This window comes from Felis catus, chromosome D4, assembly GCF_018350175.1.
Source record: "Felis catus isolate Fca126 chromosome D4, F.catus_Fca126_mat1.0, whole genome shotgun sequence".
Taxonomy (NCBI): domain Eukaryota; kingdom Metazoa; phylum Chordata; class Mammalia; order Carnivora; family Felidae; genus Felis; species Felis catus.
In genome coordinates, this window is record NC_058380.1 from 50,271,566 (window position 1) to 50,284,236 (window position 12,671).

Here is a 12,671-nt window from a genome sequence, read left to right on the forward strand (position 1 = left end):
ACTCTAGGCTCTGAGCTGTCACCACAGAGGCCGACATGGGGCCCGAACTCGTGAACCATGAGGTCATGACCTGAGCCGAAGTCAGACGCTTAACTGACTGAGCCACCCAGGCGCCCCAGTTTTTAAAAAAAAATGAAATAAAATGGTTTAAACTTATTACAGATTTCTAATTTATACCTTCTTAATGTGGTCAGCTATCAACTGGGGTAGCTGATAGAATTGGGAGGAGAGAGAGGATCAAGTCCCAAACAGAAAGAATTAATTTCTTAGGGGTCTCTGTAATGAGGTAGCAAGTACTGATCTGATCCTTTCCCTACTTGCCCCAGCTGTGGGATATGAAGGGCCAAAGGGACTAGAACCCTTGTGGGAGCCTGGGGTATGAACATGTGGGGATTGGAGAGTTACAGTATATGTGTGGTTATATTATTTATATTTTTTCTTGATGTGTGAATAATAGCATTAGCTACTATTGATTGCTTACTTACCTGGATTGGGTACTATGTGATCTTTTCAAGAACCATTGAAGCCTTGTAAGCCCTTTTATACTTGTTGAAGCCCAGAGAAATTACTCAAATTCCCACAGCTAGTAAGGGATAAAGTCTAGGTTTAGACCAAGTTTTCTTTGATCCCAAAGTTTTATTCTATTGTCCAAGCCTGATCAGTGCTACATTTGTGAAGTAAAAATATTCCTATGAAATGCTTAGTTTTATTTACATATGGCTACTAGTAATGGCTTCAAGTAAGACATTTAGGCATATTAGGCATACAAGGCAGACAAACTTTAAGTTCCAGTTATCAGATAAACTTATCTGAGCTTAAATTTTCTCATCTGCAAAGTGAATATGAGTCATTCCTCACTAAGTTTATGAATACTAAATGGTATATATGACAAGGTAAGCTCCAAATAAATTGTTAAAACTAAGGTCATACTATCTTCCTTATTAAATTATTTTATTGCTTTTAATTTATGTAGATCTAGTATTCTAGATTTTTTTATTAATAGCTTATTCTGAGAAATCTGATAATGTTCTTGATTTTAGATGCTTTATAGGAAACTTTCTAAACAATTTTCCTCTTCCTACGTTTAAACTTCTAACAACACTCAATTTATTTTTCCAGTAAAGTAATTCATTTTAAGGGTAACTATTAATTGCTAGTTCTAAGTTAAGTAGAATGTTTTGAATTTTGGCTTCTATTTTCCTTTTTGTTTTCTAACCTTCTTTGTCCTTTTTGATTAATGTGGAAAAAGACAATCTATAATTTAATAGTAACAAAAAAGTTAAAGTATCTATAAAAATATATGTGTTACATAAATATTATGTACATATGTATGTTTGTATATACATAACACATTAATTTTTTGTTCTTGTGCTATACTGTGAACATAAATTATGGGTGCAATAGCACAGGGAGGTTTTGTTAGAAGGTTATGTGTTAGCTCAGGACTTCATTATTTCTCGTCTGACCTTTTGCAGTAGCCTTCTAACTGGTTGCCCCATCTCCAGTCTTGCTCTTTCTTGGTTGATCTACCACAATGTTGCTAAAGTGACCTGAAGTAAAATTGATTCTCTGTCATTCTCCTGCTTAACAGTGGTTCCCCATGACCTATGGGAGAAAAAGTTTAAGAATCTTTTCATGGCATTATAGTCCCTCTGCAATCTGATTTGTTTGTTGTCAGTCTCCTCTCCTCCTCATCATTTATGTCCTTACATTCTAATAATAATCTCCTTACAGTACCCTGCACCTCACCCCCTTTACCATAAATCAGACTCAGTCCTTTGCTCCTACTATTTATTCCCTTGTCTTGAATGTTCTTTTCCCTGTTATTTACTTACTAACTTCTCATCTTTAAAATCTACCTCAGGTATCCTTTCATCTAGCATAATAACCCTAACCTCCCTCCCTGACCTATATCAGGGCTGGACTAAGACACACACACCCCTGTATCAGAGCATACTGTGCATAAATATATCACTGTATTGACCATACTATATTACCACTATGTCCTTGGATGTTTGTCTTTTCCTTTAGGCTGTACATCCTCAAAGGATGCAGACTGTGTCTTATTCACTCTGGTAACCTCTTTCATCAACATGGTGTCTGGGAAAATAAACAATAAATGTTTGTGGAATGAATGAAACAGTGATGTATTTTAGCAGGGAAAGATTTGAGAATGAACTGAAGGTGAAAATTGAGCTCTGTCACTTCTTTGGGCCCTCTAGTTCTTAGGATGTACATATGCACTCTTTTCCAGAGACAGTTTGATTGGTTAGCAAAGGTTTTATTACTTTCTGGAAGATTCCTACCTTGGATTCATTATTTATTACCAGTAAAGTGATGGGTTCTTACCTTTATCTGCATTCTCACAGTCCCTTGACTGAAGACTGTAGATAATCCACTTCTTAAGGTGTAGAGGATAATCAAGTTATTTTGGCTTTCCAATTCATGCTTTTTCCTGCCCCAGGCTTTGTTTCTCTGGCCATTTTACTAATTTCACAGTTGCTACCTTAGGGTGCCTTTGTATAATCCACCTAAGGCCACCATTTTGCCTTGTAGTGGTTCTGGTTAAAAGAGCATATAAACCATAAATAATGTTAATAATATATATCTCACTATGTTAGTAGTTGCTTCATCCTTTCAGTTTTGCATAATTCATTTTAAATTCACAGGCATCCTTGGATACTGTGTTAGGTGTAGTCGTGTTCTCTGCTCGGTATTAACAGTGGCCCTGTAATCCAGTATCTTCCATAAGTGCATTATATTTATTTATTTTGACAAGTCCTTATAGTTATACCTTGTCAAAAGTTACTTTGAGTAGTTATGTTTCAAAGTTAACTTAGTAAAATAAATTAACAGTTATTTGACTATCCTATGAAAACCTTCATTATTCAGATGCTGAGTTATCCTCATAGTACACTTGGACTTTTGACCAATTCTTTTTTTTTTAATTTTTTTTTAACGTTTATTTATTGTTGAGAGACAGAGCATGAGCATGGGAGGGGCAGAGAAATGGGGAGACACAGAATCTGAAGCAGGCTCCAGGCTCTGAGCTGTCAGCACAGAGCCCCAATGCAGGGCTCGAATTTATAAACCGTGAGATCATGACCTGAGCCAAAGTTGGATGCTTAACTGACTGAGCCACCCAGGTGCCCCTGGACTTTTGACCACTTCTAGAAAGGCTTCTTTGCTCTCACATCTTTACTTCATCTTTGTAAGTGATTTAAAAAAAAAAAAAAATCTCATAAAGAAAATTTCAATATAGTAAGATGTCATTACTCTTTTTAAACTTCTGAGGGATTGAGTTTTATCATGTTAAATATTTATTAGACCTCACCCATACAGTGGTTTTACCTTATTGATGGAGCAGGTAATTTTGTTATATAGGTTCTAAAAATATTTAGATTAAAATATATATACTGTACTGTAAGGAACTATTTATTATTTATACTAACTAGAAGCAATGAGAAATAGTTCTATTGAAAGTTGCTAACATGGTCAGAATTTGGGTACAAACTACATTTTTTTTTTTACAGTTTTTTTTTTTTAAACATTTATTTATTATTGATAGAGACAGAGTATGAGCATGGGAGGGGCAGAGAGAGAGGGAGACACAGATTCTAAAGCAGGCTTCAGGCTCTGAGCTGTCAGCACAGAGCCCGACGTGGGGCCCAAACTCACAAACCACGAGATCATGACCTGAGCCAAAGTCGGACGCTTAACTGACTGAGCCATCCAGGCTCCCCCAAACTACATCATTATTCAAGCAGAGCATGATTGGCAGATGCCATGCTACTTTTCAGAAAAGGCAGAACCCGTATGGATTTCTCCTTTCTCAGCTAAATGACAGCCGTTGAATATTTGGTTAATTGTGCTTTTTAAAGTATTGTTTCTGCCTTAAGCCAGCAGAAGAAGGGAAGTAATAAAGATTAGAGCAGAAATAAATGATATAGAAACAAAAAAAATCAGTAGAACAGATCAATGAAACCAGGAGCTAGTTCTTTGAAAAAAATCATAAAATTGATAAACCACTCGCTAGACTTACCAAAAAGAAAAGAGACAGGACCCAAATAAGTAACATCATAAATGAGGAGAAATAACAACCAACACCAAAGAAATTCAAACAATTATAAGAGAATATTATGAAAAATTGTATGCCAACAAATTGGACAATTTGGAAGAAGTGGATAAATTCCTAGACACGTATAAACTACCAAAACTTAAATAGACCAGTAACCAGCAAAATAATTGAATCAATAATCAAAAGTCTCCCAAAAAACAAAAGTCCAGGGCCAGATGGCTTACCAGAGCAAGTCTACCAAACATTTAAAGAAAACTTAACACCTATTCTCAAGCTATTCCAAAAATTAGAAATGAAAGGGAAATTTCTAGATTCATTCTATGAGGCCAGCATTACCCTGATTCCAAAATTAGACAAAGACTCCACTAAAAATCTCATTGCTGGGAGTTTTACCTTTAAAATTTTTTTTCTGTAGTTTTTGTTGAGTTTGGGAGAGGATTAGAGTTACTGTGCCTATTAAACCTGCCATCTTTATCAAGAAATTACCAGTTATAAACATGGCTTACTCAGAATTTTCTAGAGCTTTAATCACCTGAATGTACTTCATTTTACAGGGGGTGTGTGTGTGTGTTGCCTCAAATGACCATTCTCATGCTTTCATTAACTGTGCAATTATAGGAGGTTATCCCTTCCTAGTTTTCAAAAAAAATTTCTTTAAAGTTACTTTATTTTATTTTTTATTTTTTTTAAACATTTATTTATCTTTGAGAGACAGAGAGAGATAGAGCATAAACAGGGGAGGAGTAGAGAGAGAGGGAGACAGAATCCAAATCAGGCTCCAGGCTCTGAGCTGTCAGCACAGAGCCCGACGTGGGGTTCAAACTCACGGACCACAAGATCATAACCTGAGCTGAAGTCGGCCGCTTAACCAACTGAGCCACCCAGGCACCCCTAAAGTTAAAGACTCTAGTTAATTCATTTTTTAAAATTGCGTGCTTTATTTTTTTATAAAAATCTGATATATACTTAATGTGAAAAATTCAAGCAGTACAAAAGTGTATCAAGTAAAAAGTCATCTCCTTTCTCCTTAGAGTCATCCCAGTCTTCAGAGGTGATCATTATTTACAGTTTGGTGTCTATAGCCTTTTAGACTTTTTCTGTACATATATAAGTGTATGTATTTTAAGATGGAGTAATACAGGTTCTCTGAGGTTGAGTCTTTCATTTAACTGTATATAATGTACCTTCTTCCATTTGAGGATATCTACTTCATTCTAAGAAGTATAGTATAGTGGTCAGTGTCAGAGTTTTATTTTATTTTTTTTTTTCTTAAATTTTTTTAACGTTTTTTTATTTGTTTTTGAGACAGGGAGAGACAGAGCATGAACAGGGGAGGGTCAGAGAGAGGGAGACACAGAATCTGAAATAGGCTCCAGGCTCTGAGCTGTCAGCATAGAGCCCGATGCGGGGCTCGAACTCACGGACCGCGAGATCATGACCTGAGCCGAAGTTGGCCACTTAACCGACTGAGCCACCCAGGCTCTCCACAATGTCAGAGTTTTAAAGCCAGACCAAGAATGGTACCTGGCACATATTTATTACTCTCAACAATTGTTACCTGCTATCATCCTCTTTGTTACTATGGTTAAAGTATTCACTGGATCCACATTGACATTTAGATGATTTCTAATTTTTCACCGCCAAGAACAATGCTGCAGTAAATAACCTTGTTATATACATGTTCATTAGCTTCTGTATTTCCATATGATAGATTTCTAGAAGTGACATTTAAAAATTTTTTTTTTCAACGTTTATCTTTTTGGGACAGAGAGAGACAGAGCATGAACGGGGGAGGGGCAGAGAGAGAGGGAGACACAGAATCGGAAACAGGCTCCAGGCTCTGAGCCATCAGCCCAGAGCCTGATGCAGGGCTCGAACTCACGGACCGCGAGATCATGACCTGGTTGAAGTCGGACGCCCAACCGACTGCGCCACCCAGGCGCCCCTAGAAGTGACATTTTAAATAGAATGTTACTTTTACAATTTCTATTATTTTTGTTTATGTCTTCCTGAAAAGATTGTGCTGTTTTATACAGCCAACAGCAGTATGTGAAAGTGCTTCCTCACCAGTGTTATTTATAAATTTCTTATTTTTTGTCAGTCAAGAGAATATACACTTTGATGGTTCGCTGTTCTTAAAGGCCTGAATTTGTAGGACTACTATGATCCACAAGGTGGGGCTAATTTTCTGGATGTCTACTTACACAGACTAGGCTTGACAAATACTGTTGAAAAAGTACAGTCACATAAAAAAAAGTACAGTCACATATCTCTGCAAGAAGGATTCTTGGGCATTATTACCCATTACAAATTATTTCCTCATTTTTAGAGTTTGGTACCTTTCCAAAGATGGATTAGATTGTAAAACTAAATATGTGATTATTGATACAGCATATCACAGACATCTAAATATTGAACAGCTGCAATATAATAAATATGTATCATGATAGAAGTATACATAAAGTGCTGTAGAATCATTGCATTACTTTCCTAAACTCTAAATAAACTCATTGTGATTTACTCTATAATTTATATGCTTCTTTGAAGCATAGGATACTTTTTCATACGCAGGGTGCCATGGCCTAGTTTGGAAGTTTTTATTCTTTACTTATGTTAGATAATATAGAATTTATAAAGACAGGATAGTTCTATTTAAGAGCATAGGTTCTGCAACCAAAATTCCTGTATTCAAATCTGAGCTGTTCCATTTTACTGGATGATCTTGGACATACTATCTGACCTTTCTATACCTTAGTTTCCGCTTTTTTAAAAAATTAATGAATAATTAATTGATCTAGTAGTTTCTTCATTTTTAAATTTTTTTTTTCAACGTTTATTTATTTTTGGGACAGAGAGAGACAGAGCATGAACGGGGGAGGGTCAGAGAGAGAGGGAGACACAGAATCGGAAACAGGCTCCAGGCTCTGAGCCATCAGCCCAGAGCCCGACGCGGGGCTCGAACTCACGGACCGCGAGATCGTGACCTGGCTGAAGTCGGACGCTTAACCGACTGCGCCACCCAGGCGCCCCAGTTTCTTCATTTTTAAAATGGAGATGATAACAGTACCTTCTTACTACTTAGAGTCACTATGCATATTAAATGAATGGGTGTGTGTGTATGTAAGTAACTGACTCAAAATAGCATACAGTTATAAAAGTGCACATAATGTTAGTTACTGGCTGTTATTATTAATGCTATTAATTTATAAACTGAAACTTGAGTAACTTTCCTGGAGATTTTCCCAAAACATATTTTGGGGAAAGTATTTTCCCTAGGATGTTTAAAATAACTGATTCAGTTTCAAAGTGGTTTATCCTCTGGTATCTGAGATGCCAAATGGCATTTATGCATTGCTGTTCTGTAGAGATTCAATATACATTCAATGAAGAAGAATGAATCATTGCTTATTTTTCAATTTGGAGAATGGGTAAGCTACATTTTGTATTTTTCATTAGAAGATGGTATCATTTCCAGATCAGGTACTTGAATACTATCTGAAACTTGTCAGAAATAAAAATTCTTTGGCTTCACCTCAGACCTACTGAATGTGAAACACTGGGAATAAGGAATTTGTGTTTCAGCAAACCCTCCTGATGATTCTGATACATGCTAAAGTTTTATAACCACTTCTTGAGGAAATAATTAAGAACTTGTGTTTAGTACATTCTAAGGACTACTCATACCATCCAGTTTTATTGATATGACTCTGTTAAAACACATGTCTTTATAGTCCTTTTCTCTTATTTATATGGTGAGGCTTTTTATAATAATTCAACTTTTACATATTTAGAGAATTTTTATTATATATTTTTAAAGTGCCTCCAGTGTGTAAAAATAGAATTATTTACTGCATAGCTGTAAGAAAACTTGCCTGCAAAAATTTAAAACATTTTGCAGAGAATGTATGGCTGATAAGTTGGATGAAGCCTGAAGCCAGAAGTTAGTTTAAAACATTAAACTTATATGGACTCATCTTCACGTACTAGTTTGGTAGTATTTCATATGCTAGTTTATTACTTATTGCTACGATGATAGGTGAAAAGTAGGTGGGAAAGAGAGACTGAATATAAAAAGATGGAATTTAACAGGAACCCCAAACTAATTAAAATTCAAGTAGGAAAGGGGAAGAGAAAGTGTCCTGGCTTTCTAAAATAGGTGAAAATGTTAGCAAAGATTTAGACAATAGTTTAGTATGAATTAATGTGCTATAGCCTCCCAAACAGCTGAAATCCTAGGTTGCATTAACAAAAAGGTGAATATATAGGGTATGGGAAGTAATAGTCTGCTTCGAATCCTATATTTCTTGGCATTATACTTTAAAAGGGACAAAAAAAGAACTGGAACTCACTAAGAGTAGAATGAACAGAATGGTAGAGACTAAAACCATGCCACAGAAGGAAAATTCAAAGGTATTGACTACTCAAAGGTCCTGGGGAGACTTAGCTAGCCTCAGAAGGACCCCAAATGCTAGAAAGGAAAGAATTTGGATATGTAAAAGTCCTTTGGGGTTTATTCATGGCCCACTTCTCTAATTTTATTTGTTAATTTTGTTGTTGTTTTGCTTGGTTAGTGTTTTTGATTGTTTATTTGTTTGTTTGCTCTTTCCCCTCCAAAATCAGTAGGCCTGCCAATGTGGGGAACTTTAGGCCAGAAGAATCATTAGCATATGCCTAGTTGTATATTGGTCAAGAGAGAATATGGAGGGGAAATGGTACTCAGACCTTCTTTAGGGGCAGAGCTACTTCTTAGAGAATAAAAATCAAGATGACTCTGTAAACCTAGAGTCCAGAGAACATTTGATGGCAGAGAAGTAATAGAGTCAGATGAACGGATAGTGAGGACAAAGGCAATTGTGGTGGTTACTCAGCCCCTTGGTAGTGCAAGAAGAGCGTCTGTCTCTTACTCCACTAGCTTTCTATAGCAGACACCATCAAAAGACAATATGTCCTTTCTACAGTATACCAAGTCTTTTGTAATAGTCTATACCCATTTATTTTTTCCTCCAAGTGAGGGGGAAAAAGGCCTGAATTAATAGTTTATAATTTTGGGGTACTTGCATTGGTGGAGTATAAATGTCTTGAATGTAAATGTCTTCTTCATCTCTATAATTTCTATATTACCTGTTAGAGTGCCTTGCTGATAGGATACTTCCTGAACTCTTTCACCTATCTACTTACCACAGGACTTCATATATACCTCAGTTAGAACACTTAGGTTCCATTGTAGCTTTTGGTTCTACATGTACACCTAATGTAGATTGTAATCCTTTCTATGATAGAGTTGTAACTATCTTGTTCATTTTGATTTGTAGCACCTGCTACACTATCTAGCACATAGCAGGCATTCAGTAAATTTGAAGTAAATTATGTAGAGCTATAATTACATCATATATTCAGAATTTGAGGATAACCCTAAAATAACCCTTATCAGCGTGCTGTTTTCCTACTCCTTTGGTCTCTTTAATCTTACTACTTAAGGTCCTCCTGCTTGCCTGCTTTGGCACCTCCAGGTAATATACTGATTAGCTTCCCGTATCTATGATCTTGAACTCTCCTTTAATAGTACAACTAAGGGTACATTTGGTAATAACTCCTGTATTTTACCCTACCTCAGGACTGCCCACATCTGTACATTGCCTATCATGGACTGCTCAGATATGAATCCTCCAACTGAGAAATCACAAAATAGAGGCGTTTACTAGTGCCCCAACCTCTTTTATTCCTAACAACAATGATAAGGGAGAAGGTTTTACAAAGCTTGGTAATCTGCTAAGCTATATGGGAGCTCTGTCCTTTCTAATCCAGCTGGTCAGCTGTATAGTTGGAGACATTGACCAGATATGTCTTCTAGCTCAATCTGATGACAGTTAAGAACAAGGATTTGAAAAGAGAAGGAGGAAATACTCTCCCAGGTTTCTGACTTGGATGATAAGTGTGTGGTGAAGGACTTCCAAACATAATAGGGAATACAGAGCGGTGCAGACTCTGAGAGGGAAGACTGATGAATTTAATTATTAATAAACTATTAGGATGTCTTGAAAGTACCCACATGAATATATCTAGTAAACAGTTGGATAAAACAATCTGAAAATTAGGGAAAAGGTCAAATTTGGGAGTTCTTAAACCACAAGAATGAGTACAATTTTCTTGGCTGTAATGTAGCATTAGAAGTCAACTAAAGGCAGAAACCAGAATTTAAATAAGAAAGCGAAAGCCATGAAGAGAATACAGAAAGAATGATCTGAGAGTGAGAGAAATCAGAAGTTCCCACCCTAACAGTAACAAATAAGGGGAAAAAAATTGAAAGAAGGAAGAAAGTATCAATAGTGTCAAATATTACAGTGTAATATAAGAACTGGAAACTGCCCCCTTGGATTCGATAACTAAAGAATCATATAACCTTATGGAGAGAAGTTTCATTAGAACGGTAGAAGGAGAAGTCTCATTACATGTCTTGAGGTCTGATAGCAAGATGAGGAACTAGAAACAGCATGTATAGGAGATTCTTTTAAGTAAGAAGAAAGATATGATGGTAGTTACATTTTTGTAAAGCATAGGATGCAAGCCTTCCTCCTAATTCTTTAATGCCTGACCAATCTCTGGTGCAGCTTCTCAATCAGGACTTTCTTAGAAAACTGGGCTATGGCAGGTTCAGCAGAAACTACCTTTTCTGCTACTTCACATGTTATGTAACATTTCCATGCATATAATCCTCCTGTGGAGGGTATTCCATCTCTAATTCTTTGTTCCCAACTCAAAAAACTATTGCCATAAGGTGAGTAAATGGTGATATTTATTTTAAGACTAATTTTAAAACATCGTATGCAAAGTTTGTTATTAATAACAAATTATCTCTCCCCTTCCCCTTAATAACCTATCATGCATCAATATGCTTTGAGACCATTGGTGATCATATGAACTCAGATAGCTGTTCAGTAAAGTTAATGCATCCAAAGCCTTAGTCTGAATGAACCCAATGTTTCCCATTGGTTCTCGGTGTTCATTGGCTGGAAATTAAGGACCACAGGGTATTTACTCTTCTTAAGGAGTGGAGTTCACTTTTAGCTTTTTATTGTCAATACTGTTTTGGGGGCCTTGACAAGATTTTCTCTGTATCAGGGCTGTCCTCAATGAGTTTGGCGAAAATATTTAGACCAGAAAGCAATAAAACTGCTGACCCAGGTTTCTGTTCCATCACCTTCTTGTACTTGTAACTCACTTCCCACCCAAGCAAATATATATATATATAAGTAGAAGGCCATGCCTCCATGTAATTTGAGGTTCTACCCCAACTGTCTTCTCTATTCCCTAACTTTACTCTAGCCAGTATTTGAAAAAGCTGCATAGGAGTTTAAATAGAACACAGGCTGACCGTTGGGTTTTAACCTATGCACTATAACCTTTGGCTCCTATTTTCTTTGAACTCTTCTTAAAGTTCTTCTATCCACCAGCTCCTTATCAGGAACTTCCTTAGGAATCTCTGGTCTATGATTCTCACCATCTTTGCTAGATATCATCTTAATAACGTTTCTTGGTTTTTCCAAAATGCTAAAAATTGACTGACTCAGATGAAGAAATTGCAGATTGATGCAAGCACAAACTTATTATGCTTTCTCTACCTGGGACTCTGAGAACACAGGGCTGCAACTGTCTCACTAGTCCAGGGAAATAGCAGTGTGCTTCTAAAACTTATTTTTTGTTACGCTGAAAATCCTGTTGTCATAAAATAATCATGATCCACCTCTATAACAGTCCCTTTATGCAGCTAAAGTGTCCAGTTTCATCCATTTATTGAGGTCTTAGATTTTTGCCCTTTTAACATGTCTTTCACATATATTAAATGCAACACATCCAGACCTGCTGTAAGCAACTTCTTCCTAAACTTGCTTCTCTTTTCAGTTTAATAATATGACCATGTCCTCAGTTGCCCAGGCCAGAAACCTGGGAGTCCTACAATATCAATTCACTCTGGCTCTTAAATGTCTGCAACAAAAATCTGCTTTCCATCCTAACTGCCACTGCCCTACTCCAGGGAACCTTTATCTTTTACCTGGATTACTGTGACAACCTCCTAAACTGGTCATATTGTCTCCAAAATTTATTTCCCTTTTATTCACTCAACCAGAGATATTTTTCAAAAATGCAAATTGATCATTTGATTCCCCTGCTTAAAATTCTTTAGTAATTTTGCCATTGTCCTTAGGTGAAAGTCCAAACTTCTTTATATGTGTCTTTTAAGATCTCTCATCACTTTGCCTTCTCTTTGTGCCACTTTTTCACTTCACATTTTCTGCCTCTGCCATACTGCTTTCACTTCCTTGTTCACTTTGAAGTTTCTGTATTTTCATTGCTTTGACTTTGAACCCCTTCTCTGTTTCAACCAGGTGAATCCTATTCATTTATTCTTTATATAATGCAGCTTAAATATTACTTCTTTAGAGAACATTTCTGTGAATTCCTTAACTAGGTAAGTTGTCCATATTCTGTGCTCTTATAGCATCCTTTTTCATGAGGTAGCACTTAGTCCGTTCTAATTACATGTTAATCTTTAGATTTTAAATTCTGTAAGGGAGCTAACTTTGCTGTTTTTGCT

General features: G+C 36.4%; 1 protein-coding gene across 2 annotated transcripts in view; it reads left to right on the forward strand.

Moving 5' to 3' along the window:
- Nucleotides 1-12,671, forward strand: part of IFT74 (intraflagellar transport 74) — a 98,980-nt gene that overhangs the window by 62,043 nt on the left and 24,266 nt on the right. The gene's annotated exons all lie outside the window — the stretch shown is intronic.